The sequence below is a fragment of the Trachinotus anak genome, unplaced genomic scaffold, assembly GCF_046630095.1.
Source record: "Trachinotus anak isolate AG129_WGS33_773 ecotype Australia unplaced genomic scaffold, CSIRO_AGI_Tana_v1 ptg000004l, whole genome shotgun sequence".
NCBI lineage: Eukaryota > Metazoa > Chordata > Actinopteri > Carangiformes > Carangidae > Trachinotus > Trachinotus anak.
This window is the reverse complement of record NW_027273855.1, coordinates 20,730,541-20,746,016: the sequence shown is the minus strand read 5'-3', so window position 1 is coordinate 20,746,016 and position 15,476 is coordinate 20,730,541. Positions and strand designations below refer to the sequence as shown.

At 39.3% G+C, this 15,476-nt stretch overlaps 1 protein-coding gene across 2 annotated transcripts in view; it reads right to left on the bottom strand.

Moving 5' to 3' along the window:
- LOC139620869 (metabotropic glutamate receptor 4-like) overlaps nt 1-15,200 on the bottom strand; it is a 172,078-nt gene extending 156,878 nt beyond the window's left edge. For both annotated transcript variants that reach the window (XR_011690895.1, XM_071476842.1), the window contains exon 1: nt 14,579-15,200. The gene's annotated coding sequence lies outside the window, so the exon portion shown is untranslated. The remainder of the gene's footprint in view (nt 1-14,578) is intronic.
- Nucleotides 15,201-15,476: the final 276 nt, after the last annotated feature.

The window sequence follows — 15,476 nt, the reverse complement described above, 5'->3', positions numbered from 1 at the left end:
GTAATTGAACTTTTACTAAGAAGGTCAGGAAACAAATAATGATCCTTTCTCTCTTTGGAAAGCAATTTTTAGTCTATAGAGAACCCTCTTCAGCTGCAGCTGTGTAACAAGAAAAAGCAGTGTTCGTAGTGCACCCAGTGATAATGGCATCTGGCTTAATTCAAATAATGTATAAGAGGGTGGTGAGTGGTGACTGAGGTGTTCATGAAAGTAATGTGACAAGGACAAGAGAGCGACACTGGAAATAGATAAGAAAAACAGAACAGTAAGAATTTCATTCAGATGGAGCATGACCTTTACAATGAAAGTATTTTACATGAAAACATCCTCAGTTAGTTTGAACCTTTCAGTTCCATTATGATTCTAATCCTTTGTCTAACAGTACTGGCGAGTGATGCATATGGTCCTCCAGGGACTCACTCTACTGCTATCTGTCTCAGAGCAGTAAGTGTTATTACCCTCACAGATGAGACAAAATAATAATAATGACGCAAATCTGGGAAAGACCTTTAATAGTTAAGAACAAAGCAAGGAAAGGAGGGGCATGGTGCTGTCCTTTCCTCTCCTCAGATAGGAATTCACACAGGAAGTGTCAATCTGTCAGAGGCTGGATATAATCTTTTACATTGTGGCGCACGGGGCGATCGTGGTGCCCTGTCACCGGTAGTTCTTGTCGTTGATTAAGGCTTTTCATCCTCCGTTGGGCTTTGCCGTGGGCCACTCGCACTTTGTCTTGTGACATGCGTAATTTCCTCCTCACAGTCTCCCTGTCTTGATAGTGAGCTAATAGAAACTCTCCCCAGATCCACTCCTAATGAAGACAGATCCTCAGATGGCCAAGCAGTCTCATTTATATTACCAGTCTATCAACTTGTTTTAAGTAGATTAGGCATGTTCAGTGCGACAAGGAAAAGGAGGGGGGGATGCAAGTGTATAAAAATAATTTACAAAGGGATTTTACAGAGCATTATCATCATTGAAGCCATATCACACCACTGCTGAAGGTTTGCTGCATCCCCAGACAATGAGGAGATGAGAGGACTGTCAGCAGAGACTGAAAGTGTGATCAGATTGTTGTGGATATTCACAGTGCTGGAGGTTGCCGGGCTGAGTAGAGGTGGGTGCTTACTTTATAGACTGGTAAAGCTGCAACTTATAATTATTTTCATGATTAATCTGTCATTTTTTTGATTTCTTGATGATTTTCTTGATTCATCTATAGAATTTCATAAAATAGTTTTTAAAAAATACCTATCACAATTTCCCTGATCCAAAAGTAGAAATGTCTTGTTTTATTTTATTTTTACACATTTCGGGAAGCTGGAACCTGAACATTTTTGGGCTTTCTGTTTGGACAATAACTTGAACAATAGTAGAAAATAACTGCCATTCCATTTTCTGTTCATCAATTAATCAACTAGTCATTTCATTTCCAGTACATATACATACCACTTACATGCCACTTACATTCAGATGTCGACTGTAATTATGCCTCATTCCACCTCATTCCACCTCAAACTATACCTAAAAAAGAGCTTTTGGTAGCTTTCATTTCAGACTGATTGTGCTGAAAGATTATAGGAATCCTTTTCTGTAGACTGAGAACAAAAAGCAGCGTGAGAAAATCCAGGAATCTAACAGCTGTTCACAGAGACTATGCACAAAGTCTGTGTACTATGTACTTAGTACAAAGCGAAAATCCTCCATGAGTGACCTCTGAGCTTTGAATGTTGTCCTCTGAGGTTGTATGTTTTCATTACAACAGCAGCTGACCTCAATCAGACTGACATTAGCCTCTAATGATCCTGTGCTTCCCACTCAGTAGGCTCGAGGAAACACACAACTCTCTCTGGCAGAGCCTCTGCGTTATGGGGCTGGTTAACCAATGTAATCATAAATAATTCAGCTCAACCCTTTGATAGGTAAATATTTGGGTAAAATAACAGCAGCATGTCTTTAATGTTAATTTCTTAAACATTTGTTGCTCTTGTCATACTATTATTTTAATGAGTGCAGACCTGCAGTGTGCTGTTATGTAAGAAACTGAAATATTAATGGTATTTATTTGTTTCCTAAAGGTAAGGTAGTTGTGATTAAAAGGCATCTATTAAATAATGAATGAGATGCTTTAAAAAGTTTTGATTATAGTTACAACTAACATTTATTTTCTGTATTTATGAAGCTGCTTATGTTATTGATCAATATGTTAATCATTTAGTTTATTACTTGTGTGAAAATGTTCATCACAATCTGTCAGAGCTAAAACTACCATTTACAAATTGCCCGCTTTGTCCAACGGACCTTTAAACCTACAGATATTCATTCTACACTGATACAAAACAGAGAACAGGAGCAAACTAATATTGAATACTAGATAAAACATAGGGTCACTATCTGACCTCAGTGCTTTAATCATCACTGGATCACCATTGGTCACAGGGTTATAAATCAACAGTTTTTCTTAATGTAAAAGCTTAATCTGAAAAGTAACCAGTAACTACAGTTTTCAAATAAATGCAGTGGAGTAGAAGTAAGAAAATAGCATAAAATGGAAGTAATCTAGAAAAGAACATGTACTTTATGTACTAAATTATACTTCTAACACAGTACTTGAGTAAGTTTTTCCTTCTACCACCACAACTACCAAATAATGTAATTTCAATAGCGTCTATATTGACATTCTCCCTCATTAAAACAACTTAATATTTATTCAATCCTACGTTGAGGCTTGAAAATTCTTCTTTTTGGTCTGCCAAGTTGTCACATCAGATTATCCAAGTAGCTGGAAAGTTGCAAATTATTTTGTACCTTGTAGGCAAATGCAGTGGTCTAAATTCCAATAAACATCTAAGCTATGCCATTACATGCGGCCCCACCACTCTGCTGCGGGAGATTATTCCAGAATTCAACCCTGTGGTCATTTATATGGAGTGCAACTTTAGAGGAAGTGTGTTGTGTGTTGGACTTGGTGGCTGTTAAACACATTAACATCAAAGAAAAATAAGTAATACACATACATTAAGCGTCAGCCACTGATCTTTAGTTATCACAGCTGCCTTAATTTGAACAGAGGGATGGGGACCACACAAGGTGGGAAATTACACAGGATGTAATCTAGGAACTCCTTGAAAAAAAAATCCATAAAATAGAAAATCATGATATGACTTCCTGATGAAGCTCCAGCAATGGCTCCTCTCCTCCTCATAATTGAAACAATGCTGCAGGATAGCATAAGTCAATGGCGCTAATGCATAACAGTGCAATGAATGTATGAGGTTTAATAGATCGTGAAAATGGCAGTCTGATGACAGAGATGGAGCATTTCATTAGAAGGCCTGAATCGAGTCAGTACGGGCGGGTGCTACTGCACTCTGATACACTGTGATGAAAGACCGGCTGTTGGAGTGCCCACACAGTACACCTGGAAGGATAGGATGGCCTTTCATTCACACGATACCCTTAATTAGAGGTTCTGAGAGCCAGGACTATTTTAAATCCTCCTCTAAGTTGATAAAATACGTGCTAAGCTCCTCATATTAAAGATATTTCTCTCTGTCTAACATATATATATATATATATATATATATATACACACATACACGCACACGTGTATGTAGGCCTATCAGCTGAAATGTCAGCTGATTAGTGTCAAAGTATTACAGGAATGCAGAAACTGCAAAGTCATTACACAGTTTGCTGACCACAACTACAAGTTTACTCAACCAAATGCCAACATCAGCATGCTAACAGGCTCACAGTGCTACCATACTGATGTTTAGCAAGTATGATGTTTACCATATTCACCAGCTTGTTAGCATCCCAGTGTTTGCTAATTAGCGCTGAGTACAAAATACATTTGAGGCTGGTGGGAATCAGGCATTCGGTCAGGAACTATATTATTGGGAAATTTAATTTATTTTTTGACCTGATGTTAGTGCGAGAGGCAAGGTTAAATGATCATTTAAATTTTTTCACATACTGAGGGGAACATGGGTGTCCATCCAGTAGTTGTCGAGATATTTTGCTCTGAACCAAAGCAATGTCACCCTCACAGTCACACTAATGCCAGTGATCAGATTGGGAGTTATGGATAGTCAGTGTATGACCATAACAGTTAAAATCCATCCTCTGTGAATAATGCATGTCTGCACAAAATTTAAAGGCTATCCATCCAATGGTTGTTATATGATATATGATATTTCAGCAAGGACCAAAGTGGTGGATCCACCGACACTGCCATCCCTAGAGCTACGTTGTGGCTAAAAACTGGAAGTGATTAAATAATTTGAGTGCATCCTGTTTTTTACTAGGCTTATTGAACATGCCAGCTTATAATATACATATAACAGAAAGTCATGGTGCTTTGGGTGATACCTCCTGTTCACACTGTACAGAAAAAAAAAATCAGGTGGATCTATTTAATGGTGTAAATCTGATGATTACGAGACCAGATCTGCTGTTCAGAGAGCATTATCTGTTCATTTCCGATTAATATATTCATGTTTGGTTCCATTCTTACAAAGTTGGTCTGATAAAAGATTCAAAATGCTATCAAAAGCCCTTAAATATAAGACTGCAGCAGCAGAAGGTTTAAGCAGTGCCAAGTGAAAGTATTTTAAATATTTGCCTTTCATGTAGCATTTTTAATAAAGAGGCCATATGTTTTTATCCTTACAGCCTATAGTATGGTGGTGGTACAAGTAGAGCTAAATCTAGTGGAACGTCCCAATATATCAAATGCACTCCATGCCATGTACTAATATTTCTCAACGTGGATAAGACATCCAGAGAGGAACAGCCTAAGGCATTGTAGCAATGCTGCTTCTGCTGCTGTGTGTGTGTGTGTGTGTGTGTGTGTGTGTGTGTGAGTGATTCATGCTGCCAAGTTATGAAGCAGCCGGGGTCTAGAATAGTGTTTGTATTGACTGTGGAAAGTCAGAGCCCCCATTACAGCCACGCTGTAAACAAAGACAGGACAGTGTTTAAGTCAGACGAGTCTGAGGTATCATGAATCATTAAACAAATATGACTCACAACAGCTCATTGAAGATGCTCTCCACGCCTTTCTCCATTCACACAGCAAAGCTGTAGGAAATACCACAAGTCAGTAATGGGTTCACTAAAGCAAACTTTGGGCTGAAAGCAACTTTTCAAGCATTGGAATAGTATTTAAACTATATATAGTATTTTTTTTCCTCTACATTTAACATAATTAAAACAAATGTCTTAGTACTTTAGCTTCTACATCAGTTTAGAAAATGAGCTGACCCATGTGAAAAACATTGATTTAGATGTATTCAAGTATTATCTATGTAATGAAAAAATGTAATACATGCAAATAATTGGCTCTCTCTCCTCGAAATTTCATTTATATAGGCCTACCAATCATTTGCAACAGCAATGCAGTGTAAAAGATGGTTAATGCAGCTCATTATTGCAATTATGACGATAATAATAATGTTATAACACAATAACTGGAACATTTTAATGAACATATCTACAAAGTTGCAAAATGTTCTTACTGAAACCGAACTGACCATGAACATTTCTTGTCAACTTTTAACATTAGTTTTTCCTACAACATCTTCTTGTGTAAACTAGAGCATGATTATATTTTTATATTTTTTGTAGTTATTTTCATGCTACCCAAAGTGCTTGGTTAAAGCAGAGTTTCAACATTTTGGAGAATACGCTTATTTGTTGTCTTCCGAGAGTTGGATGAGGAGGTCGATATCATTCTCTTGTCTGCACAATAACCACCTAGAACTGAAAATGGGGAAACAGCTAGCCTGGCTCTTGCATCCATGCAGCTATTGTGTTTCCACCAAAATGTTATTAAGCAAAACGATAAAGTACATTAATATTATTAGTAGCAGACAGGAGTAAAATTATATGGTATTTTTGTGTCATCATGATCTTTGTTCTTATAACTCTTACTACAGGTTGTATATCTATATTCACTTTCTTTACTCCCTCCTTCAATGTACATGTTTTTTTTTTCCTGTTTTTAAGAGATGGTGGTTGTTGCTTGGTCTTCCCACCGGATCCAGCTCTGTGCGTCTGCATGTTTGCAATATGAGTTACCGATTTTAATTCCCTACTTACAGGTGTCAGACATGAAAGCTGGGAGTGGTAGACATGGTTTCCCATATCGCTGCCTCTGCATTTGTAATCAGGACTTGGTGTAAATACAGACATCTCATTACCAGTGAGCTGAAGTGTGGTACTGAGGAAGGGCAAGGGCAATGACAAGGATTCTCTGAGTAATGGGTTCTAACAGATCAGCACACCATTAAGTGGACCTGCAGTGCACGTAGTAGCCCTACAGGCCCATTATAAAGGAAAACACAACCAAGTGAGACAACTAAAGCCTCTAATGGCCGTCTGCCTTTACAATATAATGTTGTTAAACACAACTCTGTGGATGTTGTTGAGGAGTGCAATATGATTGCAAGGCTGAACTATTGACAGAAAGTGCAGGAGATGCTGAATAAAACATTATACTGCATGTTTTTATTTTTCATACTTTTCCATATTTGATTTATTTTTTGCAAATTGATTGCATGTTTTACTTGAGCAATTTGTGCCAGCCAATCAACAGTGACCTGATGTAACTGGCATGCACTCCTGCAAAGTCAATATGTTAATGCATTTTGCTCAGAAACAATGGCATTGTGCTTCCTCATATTTATCCTAAGCTTCCTCTCTTGTGTCGTTCATATTGGATTGTGGAGACAGTAGACTTAGGCAAAATGAGGAGAGCATGGGATTGCAATTAATCACATCCAGTGACTGCCAACAGTGATACCTATATTGGTCTTTGAACCAGTGTAGGTTGTAGGATGAACAATTTTTGCATCTGTCTTCCTTTAAGGCATTGGCAGGCTAATGAGAAAATCTGACCTGAATGGTGGATCTATAAGCATTCACTGTAGAGCAGAACAGGAGCAAAATGAGATTACTGCCTGTTTCACAATATTTGTACAGGATTTGCAGTAACTTCCTTTGCTTTTAAAACCTGTTACATCATAAAACTGACTAAATTTAGAATACATTTTTAAAAATTCCTCGAATACTTAATATTAAATTACAAATTTTTTCAACCATCACATCCTACTGCACACATAATTGAATATTCCCATGTGGCCCCTTTCTTTGGAGCCAGCCACTGTGGCACACAAATTGTAATCAAGGCCAGGAATAGTGCAGAGAGAGCTGGGTGGCTGTTGACTGCAGGATTTAGGAACTCGGCTGTGCCTTCCCACTGCTGCTGGCAAGAGATTTCTGCCAGGCTCTGGTGTGCAGAACAAGAGCTAATCTGGAGTGGTCTGTTGCAGCTAAAAGGAACTGGCCCTGAAGTCATGCATTATGGGAAAAGTGGGGATAATTTCTCCTACTCATTTCTACAATTTTTTGCTGTAGACCTATGTAGGAAATTTATACTGAATACTGGATCTTATCAAGACTTGTGTTTTTCATTGCCTACCACATCTTCATGGATTCTATTCAATCTGAATCGTATAAAACTACTGCTATATATTACTATTATGATCAAACTTTTTAAATGAGCAGTGAAACTATCTGCATGTGTTATATGCATAATTTGCACATCGCACACTGTAATACGCACAAAAGAATTTTACAGCTTTATACTTTGATTGCACATACTTTGTTTTTAAGGCAGTAGTGTGTAGTCTACTAGAGCTAGATCCCTTCAGTCTGAAGATATGCTCATACATATTCATGAGAAGCGGGCGGGCTTTAACACTGACAAAGAAAGTGGGGAAATGCCTCAGCTCACGCATTGTGAATATCAATGAAAAATCCAGAAGGGTGCCCCTTTCTGAAACATGAACCCGTATATTTATTTTTTAGAACATAAAAGTAGTGAATGACAGATGAATGAAGCTCAAGTCCACATGTGACAAACATCTCTGATTAATGACCCACCAGGCAGCATCACAACCTCTGGCACCACATGACCTTTTAGGATATGTGAGGTAGTATTATATTACCTTTTTTATGCATACGTGGCCTGTAAATAATGTGAATTTGAGGTTCACATTTACATTATCCATCTACAGTACATTCAGAAAATATTCAGACCCCTACACAGCAGCCTTATACTAAAAATTGTTTACATTTATTGTTTCCCTCATCAATCTAAACTGAATACCCTGTAATGACGAAGCAAAAACAGATTTTTAGAAATTTTTGCAAATTTATTAAGAAGGAAAACTGAACAATCACATTGACATAAGTCTTCAGACCCTTTACTCAGTACTTTACTCAGTACAGTTGACCGAATACAGCCAGGAGTCTTCTTGGGCATGATGCAACAAGCTTTGCACACCTGGATTCTGGGATTTTCTGCCGTTCTTCTCTGCAGAGCATCTCAAACTCTGTCAGGTTGGATGGGCGGTATCGTTCCACAGCCATTTCCAGGTCCAACTCTTTCAGGTCCTCAGCTCTGGCTGGGCCCCTCAAAAACATTCACAGAGTTTTTCCTAAGCCACTCCTGTATTGTTTGGCTGTGGGCTTAAGGTCATGGTCCTATTGGAAGGTGATCCTTTGGCCCAGTCTGAGGTCCTGAGCACTCTGGATCAGGTTTTCATTTAGGATATCGCTTTACTTTGCTCCATTTAGCTTTCTCTCAACCATGACCAGTCTCCCTGTCCCTGCTGCTGAAAAACAGCCACACAGCATGATGCTGCCACCACCATGTTTCACAGTTGGATGGTATTGGGCAGGTGATGAGTGGTGCCTGCTTTCCTCTCTGGTTTCTGACATTAAGAACTGAGGCCAAATAGTTCAATCATGGTTTCATTAGATCAAAGTATCTAGTCTCTCTCAGTCTGAGAGTCCTTTAAGTGCTTTTTTTGAAAACTTTTTTTGAAGTTTCTCCCATCTCTACACACGATCTCTGAAGCTCAGACAGAATGATCATCATATTCTTTGTCATCTCTCTTACCAAGGCCCTTCTCGGGGAGCTAGTTCTAGGAAGAGTCCTGGTTGTTCCAAACTTTTTCCATTTAAGAATTAAAGTACTCTTGGGAATCTTGAAAGTAGTCAAAGGTCTTTTGTAGTCTTTCTCAGATCTGTCCCTGTCCCACACCATCCTGTCTCGGAGCTCTGCAGGCATGGCTTGGTTTTTGCTCTAATATGCATTGTCAGCTGTGAGGCCTTATATAGACAGGTGTGTGCCTTTCCAGATCGTGTCCAATCCATTCAATTTACCACAGGTGGACTCCAATCAAGGTGTAGAATCATTTCAAAGATGATCCAAAGACATGGAAGGCACCTGAGCTAAATTTCAAGAGTCATAGCGAACAGTATGTCGGTGTCAACATGATGTTTCAGTTTTTCCTTTTTAAAAAATTTGCAAAAATTTCTAAAATTCTCTTTTTACATTACAGGGTATTGAGTGTGACTTTCGTTTATAGATATACAGATATACTGGCACAAAGTTACAAAAAACTATTAAATAATTAAATTAAAAATCACGACAGTTAAAATCGCACTATGGTAGAGGTATGCCTGTTATAATCAATTGAAGTCAAGAAGACCATACAAATTGCCTTAAGAGGTCACATGAAGACAAATCCACATGACTCAGGTTGCTATGGCGACATATTAATCAGCGAGTACAGCTGTGGAGAAAAAAAAAACGAAAACCAAACGGCCATGGACTGTGACTGAACAAACTGAAGGTGAAACACAGCAGCATAGTCTCAACACATTCAGTCCAACAGGTGAGAAGTTTGTGTACTTCATGTTGAACGCTGACATAAATGCAAGTATGAAAAAGCACCTGAATTAGCTATGTTACCTAAATATAAAAAAAATAAAAAAAAACTACAGCATCATCTGTTTCTGCAAATCCCCAAAAACAACATACGTTTACACTCATTTGACAAAGTCCTCCAGAAGCTGTGGTAATTATGACTCTTGTCCATCAGCAGCAAAGGAGGAAGCAGTGTTACATTATTATAGAGCTGCAAAGTCTGCAGGAGAAAGAGGTCATAGTGGATAGATGGAACAACAAAACATTGGACTTTCACAATGGAAATGAAAGTTTCCCATTTCATGCTGACAGTTAATATGGGTTTCTTTTAAACTTCCCTAACCTTGAAGCACTGGGTTATTACTGTATGATAATGACAGTCCCCTTAGAAAAGTAGTTATTTCACCCAGCCCATGATCTTTTCCTCAACCCAACTAAGTCATTACAGGTTTCCTATAAATGTATAGTCCAACAGACATAGTCCACTGCATAGTAAATACAGTACAGTTGTTCTGGATGGCTTCTTTTTACCTGTTAGAATTACTGAATGAACACCATAACAGGATATGTACTTTACGGTGGGTGTTTGTATTTAAGCCTCAACAGGAGGAGATTTAATGTAAATGTCCAGCCAAAGCTGCAGCTCTAATAGTCAAATGAGTCTGATGGTCTGGTCGCTTAATGAATTTAACGTAAACACGTGTTATCACTATCAATTCACAAGGAATCGGCATATCCTGTACTCAATCATGGCCCAGTTTGTTTTGTATTGGCTAAAATGCATACAAATGTCCTTTATTGTTGTCATTTGGAATAAGTTGTTTGAATTTTATGGTGGAAAATCCAGCCAAATCACAAGCTCCCCCTGTGAAATCACACTTAATGCAACACTAATCAACAAATCCGTCAATTCCACAGCAAAACCGACGCCCAAGGAAGAGCAGTATGCCATATTTGGAAACGTTCCTCATCTGTGACGAATCCATTCACAACTGCTCAGACCTGAGCCACTGAATCAGGAAATCAAGATGAAGGAATGAATGTGAGGCAAAGCCACCAAACCACCAGCAAAATGATCATCTATTTAGTTCAAAATTCACAGTTAAGGATTTCCTCTATCCCTTTATCTTATGAAATTATTAGAATATATCAGCTGACAAAATATGATCATTATGCTTGATTAAGAAAATATCTGAACAATTGAAACCAGCACAAAGAGGAACTAGCTAACATTACACGTAGAAAGAGCTGCTTGTTCACTTTATCATTTGAGCATTCATTACTAATTCTATATCTGATTTACAAGACTGTGTAGGTTAGACCAAAAACTGTCTGATGTGTTCGTGACGTGGCTCCGTTATGCTCTTGACTCATTTTAATGGATTCTGCCTGTCAAGACAGACAGATTATTTAAAATGTGAGCTGACACCAGATTTGCTGAGGACAGCATGTGGCATAATAGCCTTTGATAAGAACAAAGATTAATTCGACATCTTGTCAAATGCGTTTCCTTTATGAGGAACTGTCTTGCTGGGATGGAAAGATTATTTGCTTCATTGTTTGTGTTGTAAATCTTGTAAATTAACCAGACTGCCAGTGGATGTCATCTCTGATTAGTGTCAGCAGGCCTCTAATGAAGATGTTCAACCTGTAGGCGTGTTACAGCTCTCATGCATGGACTCTGTGATAAGAGAGTTTATTTACAGCCTGATGGTTTTATACAAAAGCATGTGAACAAAAAAAAACCTTCCCAATGAAAACTTTCAAAGTCCAGAGTCTGCAACAAAGCTATTTTACCAGAAGACACATATGGCTGAAATGACTAAGCCTATAAAAGAACAGAAAGCTCGTAAAGGATCACAGAGAAAAAGAATCAGCAGTTTAGAAAATAGGATTGTGTTGTGAGGAATGGATCTGCTGGTGTTTTGGAGATCATCAGACTGTGGTCGGCACAGCAAGGCCACACAGACGGCCCCCTGACAAACAGATGGACGGCCAGGAGGAGAAAGCAGAGAAGGTGATCCAGAATGTAGACTCTCCATGATCATGAAGCAGTGATAAGGAACGACAGAGGAACGGACATCCAAGAAAGAAAACAACTCTCTGTCTGTCTGTCTTAGACTTCAGTGCTGACGTATGCTCTCGGTGTGAAAGGAAAAGGAAGAGAAACCGACAGAGGAGAGTGATTTATTCAGCCCTGTTCCTATAATGTCACACTGATTCACAGCAGCATGGAAAATGAATTAGCAGAGATGAAGGACATGACAGTAAACATATCCTGGATGATTTTAGGGGTATAAGGAGAACATTATCAGGTCTGGAACAGATTACAGTACAAGCAAACTCATTTGTATGGAAAGGTTAAAAGTAACAGGCTTTTTGCTGACAGTCAGTCTCTTACTCTGTTTATTGGAGCTTCTCCAAGCTTTGCATCTAAATGAGACGTTTTTTTTGTTCCTAGGAGAAAGTTGTTAATGAGGGAAAAATACTGAATTCTGTCTTGTGACATTAGAAGCTTACAAAAAAACAGCAGGTTCTCTCTGAAGTGTTCAGGTATTTCCTTCAAGTACTGGAAATTTTAAGGCTTTTTTGATGCAAGCTTTTTTTGCAGCTGCCAGCAATAAATTTTGCAGTAATTGTTTCTTTCCCTCAACATGGTCTCTGGCGTACTTCCTGCCTCTGATTGGCAGAGCCTAAACTGAACTATGGCCCAAACCCTAACCTCAATATCCAAAACCAAACACAGCCATTTAATTGGTGGATCTTGTTGGGGGATGGTGCATAGCTTCAGATACGGGGGCTCGGTTCAGGGCAAGCAAAAGGTCAACTCTGCAAATTTTGCACACCACGCCTTTCAGGAAATTTTGAGATGGTTCTCTTTGTTTCTCAAAGACAGAGTTAGAAGAGGAGGTTGTACTAAAAACACCTTCATATACTGACTACAAGCAGCAGCAGCAGCACTAGTGACTGCAAAGGATAAAGAAATAAAATCCAGTAAAAGCAGGATAATTAAATACAAATATGATCTAATGAAAACCATGAAGACAAAATGTGACAATAAGAGAAGCCAAGAGTTTGTCTGCAGTTTTTATCAGAGGGAGTGGACTGTAACTTATGATTTTGGATTAGCAGCTTAAAGAAGTGCTATTTGACAAACACTTCAGGTTCTCTTCAACACTTCACACTTAAATAAGTACATTTGTACTAGCAATAATCTGATCATTTTCGTTACAGCTAATATGAAAAGAAATGTACGACGCATCTGACTTCATACCAGAACTGATTTGTCTACAGCAGCACATAATAAGGTTCTGTGAAGGTTGAGAGAACTGGATGAGGTTGAGAATCACCAATGCACACGTACTGTGAATGCTGATGGAGATTTACTCCCCAGACAGTGTGATATTGCTCAAAGGCCTATGCTGCAAAGATTCTTACTGTGAGAATGAAGGTATAAATGCCTAAAAGAAAAGGAATTGTGTTATTGCAGTGAAGGATTCTGATGGGTATTTCAAGGCACTTGTTGTAGGACTTTGAGGGTTGCTGGCTTTATACTATTTGGTTTTCTTTCTCTTTTTTGTGGGAGATTAAATACATTATTGAATTTGAAGAATATCATCTCAAATGAAATCTTTTTCTCTAATTGAAATCCACTGAGCCATTTGAGATGTGGATGTTGGACTCAAGAGAAATCCTGAGAGCTATAGACTGGAACTTCACAAACCCCAGCAAAACACAGGCTGCCATAAAAAATAAATTGAAAAGTGGAAATAGAGCAAGTCTTTTTCACCTCTGTCTGGTGCAAAAATCTTAAAATAATTCCTCACATCCTTCAGGATAATAGCGTGCATAAACATATTCTTTCTGTCTTTCTCTTAACCCAGAAGAAAAGTATAAGCACATCACATCAATTGAAACATTCTTCAAGAAATAAATAGATTCTTTGAATCTTCTGACATATAGAAACAAACATCATGTATTCAACAGCCTGACAAGCAGCAGCATGAGCAGCATCTCTGACAGTGATGCACAGTCAAATGAGGCGTCACCAAACCATATGAACCCACAGGGGCATCGTGTCTCACTTGAAAATGATTAAATGAAAAGATGGATTGCCAGTGTTTCATGCAAACAAACCAGTAAAAGTGCACAGATTTCAGTACATCTTAAGATCAGCAGCTACATAGCCTACATCCAGTGTCTTAACTGAATTACATGAGTTTAAAATGGACCGTCTGTCTGTATCTGTGCATTGATTAGACCTAAAGGCTCCTCCGATTTGCTTATGTGAGGAACAACAGCAAGCCAAGTGAAGCGGAAAGGAGAGAGGGGCTTGCAGAGGGGGCTCCCATAGATACAGCTGATGAAGGGGTTCATTGTGTTGTCAAGTCTCCCCCCCATCAGCTCCATGAGAAACCAAAAGCCTTTCAGCAAAGGTGATTCATCTGTTGAGACCTCTAAAACAGGGCTAAACACGCATATACACCAGTGTTCACAAGGAGAAGGGTTTGTAAAGTCGGCATGATAGAGCTAAATAAAAAAAAATGCCATCAGGAGAAATGGGTGTCATTTAACTGTTAATACCTTTTCCTCATAAGATGACAACAAGCTTTTAAAGCTCACCAACATGCCTCCAAGTAGCTTGACAGACAAGCAGGGTGTCATGTTTGTGCGGCATACTCTCACAGACAGAAGCCACAACACAGCTGCGTAACTCTGATGCATGACTGTCACACCACCCCTAAAGCCCGCCGATGCTCATGAGACGGTGCAAAAGAAAGGAGGCACCCTTACCTTTAAATCCTCCCGATACAAGTGAGTCTAAAGTGGTGAAAGTGAACTTCTGCGACCTCTGATGCCGTCCACTGTTTCTTTTTTTTTTCTGTTTCTTCCTGCGTCTTTGTTTGGCAGCGCCAGCTCCAGTCAGCTCCGGACTCGCCTGCTGTTTGAACGCTGCTTGCCAAACCCGCCACACACATCAAATTCAAAAAGAAAAGAGGAAGAAGCAGACAGATGTGGGAAGTCAAAATGCCTGTGCGGTTTTTTTTTTTTCGCTGTGGGGGGGCGGGGAGGGGGGGGGGGGATAAAACGCCCTGTGCAGATGCGGTGTTACTCCCAGACTCGATGTTTGAGCCAGTCCCCCGTCTCTCGATCAACTCCGCTGCTCAGAGCTGTCCAGGAGCGAGTGGTGCTGAATGAGACTCCGGGCTTTGCAGAGATTTCCTACTTTTCTTCCTCTCCTGCTTCTTCTGTTTCACTGCACACTTCTTCCCTCCCACCGGCGCAAGGCTGGACAATTATACGTCTCCTTATCCTCGCCTGTTTTCTAAGCGCTGCACATTAGATCCCCAATAAGGGGAAGCACCGAGTCTGCTGGTAGAACAACAACAACAACAACAACAACAACACAACAACAACACAACAACAAAAAGGGACAAGAACTGACTGCGTAAAATCGATGCTTGAAAAATTAAAGCAGCTGCATTTTAGAAACGGATCAATGAGTGAACTCCCAGGTCGAGACTGGTGAATCTTTGATTGGAATAAGACAACAACCAATAATGGTGTCCAGGTTTAAAGTCAGTCTTCATGCGGTGGCGGAAACTAGTTTGGAGCAGCTGACAAGCATTTCAAGAGTTTTGTCATTTGACACATGGCGCCAGAGGATGAAGACAGGTACATCTGAAAGAGC